Source organism: Alligator sinensis, unplaced genomic scaffold, assembly GCF_000455745.1.
Source record: "Alligator sinensis unplaced genomic scaffold, ASM45574v1 scaffold46_1, whole genome shotgun sequence".
In the NCBI taxonomy this organism is placed as follows: Eukaryota; Metazoa; Chordata; order Crocodylia; family Alligatoridae; genus Alligator; species Alligator sinensis.
In genome coordinates, this window is record NW_005841907.1 from 26440 (window position 1) to 29453 (window position 3014).

Genomic DNA, 3014 nt, shown 5'->3' on the forward strand with positions numbered 1-3014 from the left:
TTGCCCAGAAAGGGCTCCCCTCCCCGCCCCTTTAGTCCCCAAGCCAAGACCCCCTATTCCCCATAGACTTACCTGCATCCAGCTGCAGGGCTGCTCCCACACCAGCTTCTTTGGCTGTATGCTGGCCACATGGGTGTGCGCGCACAGATACCTGTGGCACCCCCTGCCTCCAATCACCCCAAGCATCAACTTGCAGCCTGGAAAGCTGCCAGCCTGCAAGGAGAAACCTGTGCTTCCCTGCGTTTTGCTATGATTGTTTGCAACCCTTTCAAATATTCTTGTGATCCACTTCTGGGTTGCAACACACGGGTTGAGAAACATGGTTATAAACTAACCAAAATAGATAGATTCTATATATATCTTGAATTGTGTATGTATAGAGATCTATATCTATATAAAAGGAGCTTTCCTGAGCTGAAGCTCACTTCATCAGATGCTATGAAAGCCTTTCAGTCTGAAGTCTGTGTACCTGAGCTCTGTTACCAGTGTCAAGCCTAATGCTTCACCCTTTGGTTTGTTTGTTTTCCCAGATGGAACGCATTGCCCACGGTGCCTATGGGTAGATGATTCAGTGGGTACCATCAACTTTGATTTGTTAAAACATTAGTTGATAAGCAACTTGGCTACTTCATCTGTTCCTGAGTTTTGTGCGCCATGTTTGGTAGCTTTCAGGCACATTTTTCTATCTTAAAGCAAAACAAAATGAAGACCACATTTCCTTCCTATGTTGTTTTGAAACAACTGTGCATACTACTTGGCCCTGAGTCTCCTCTTTTATTCTATTCTTCTTTTATGAAGAAAATGAGGTGTTGTGAATCCCAGTACCTCAGGTACTCTGTAGTGACTATATCCAGGATCTTTCTTTCCATGATAAATGAAAGCTAATGTTTACTGAGGAAAGCAACAAAGCAGATTATAAAGTGCTGTCAGTATACAAACAGGATTTTTTCTTTTCTTCTATTTACTAAAAACTTGATCTTCATGTTTAGAAAAGGAGGTATGATTTGAAGAATGAAATGGACTTTTTTTTAAAGTCATATACCTTCTGTTCTTTAGTATTTGGGAAATACCTTGAGATGTGTAAGTGTAATATATTATTACCGTTATGATAATACCATATTTACTCAGATACTTGATGAGGTCTTCTCCCCATAGTTGGTACCTTTTATACTCACAAGGGATTCTCACTAAAATTCTCAGTAAGTTGTATATCATTAAACTGCTGGCAAAAGCAGCATGTGTTCAGCAGTAGAAACCAACTAAGAAGTTGATTAAATGCAGCCAACACTGAGCATAGAATTATAGAAAATTAGGTTTGGAAAGGACCTCAGGAGGTCATTTAGTCCAACCCCCTGCTCAAAGAAGGACCATCCCTAACTAGATCATTCCAGCCCGGGCTTTGCTGAGCTGAGCCTTAAAAACCTCAAAGGATGGAGATTCCACTTCTTTCTAGGTAACCTGTTCCAGTGCTTCACCACCCTCATAGTGAAAGAATTTTTCATAATATACAACCTAAACTTCCCTTGCTGCAACTTGAATCCATTGCTTCTTGTTCTGTCATCTGCCACCACTGAGAACACTTTTGCTCCATCCTCTTTGGAACCACCCTCCAGTTAATTAAAGGCTGCTATCAAATTCCCCTCAGTCTTCTCTTCAGAAGACTAAATAAGCCCAGTTCCCTTAGCCTGTCCTTGGAAGTTATGTGCCTCAGGCCCCTAACCATTTTCGTTGCCCTGCAACTTGTCCACATCCTTTCTGTAGTCGGGGGGGGGGGGGCAGAACTGGACACAGTATTCCAGATGTAGCCTCACCAGTGCAGAATAGAGGGGAATAATTTCCTCAATCTGCTGGCAAGAGTCCTACTAATGAAACCCAGTATGCTGTTAGCCTTCTTGGCAACACGGACACACTGCCGACTCGTATCCAGCTTATTGTCTGCTGTAAGCCTCGGGTCCTTTTCTACAGAGCTGCTGCTTAGCCAGTTGGTCACAGTCCTGTAGAGGTGCATGGGATTTTTCTGTCCTAAGTGTAGGATTTTGAGTCTAGATACTCTTTTGAGATACTACTTTCCCCAGCATGACTAGAAAACTAAATGCCTGTATTGGGCAAACGTGATAGTTTTGTTTTTTTCTTTTTAATACCATTTCATTTCCAGGGCCAAATCAGTTCTAAACTGAGTTCCAAATTTCAACTGAGCAGATCTCAGTTGTTCATGTCTGTGTAGCACTGCCATTTTCAAGTATACTAACTCCCAGACTAGGGGCAGGAAATTTATTTTGGGTGGAGGGCTGCTTCCCAAGTTTTGGCAAACCATTGAGGGCCGCAAGGGTAGCTCCACCCCTTGAGAGGTGCCCCGGCCCAGGTTGCCATCTTGGGACCAGAAGTCCCGCCCCCTAACCCCTGATCTTTGCCACCAGAAGCCCCTCCCCTGGCCCCCCAGAAGTACTGCTTTCAGCAAGGGGGCTTGCCATCTTGGAAACAGAAATACCAAATGATATTCTAAAAATCAAACATCTACTACAACAATAATTAATTAGATTTCAAGAAATATTTTTGTCTAGATTTACATGTATTTGTGTAGTGTGCATAGAGGTGATTGTATAATAGCTTAAAATGAAGTCTTACTCTTGTATATGGTGGGGGGTAGGTATAGGCTTGTGGGGGCTGTGGGTGTGTGGGGCAGGGATTTGTGGGGGGGTGGATAGGCATGGGGGTGTGGGTGTGTGTAAGTAGGGTGGAGGAGCATAAAGGTGTGTGTATGGATGTGTGGGGTGTGGGTGGGTATGGGGTTTTTGTAGGGCTCTGAGTGTGTGGGGGGAGGGTGGCTGGGGGAGGGTTGTGGGATGTGTGGAGGGGGAGGGTTTGCTTACAGGCCCTGTCCCCCCCCACAGCAGGCAGTGCCCCTGCCAGCACTCCTCCAAGCCTGGGCTCTGCCCTCCTGCTGCTCTTGACTCTGGGGCACCAGCGCAGGCCCATGCTGCCACTTGCAGCCACTTCCCCCTCCCGTCTGCCAC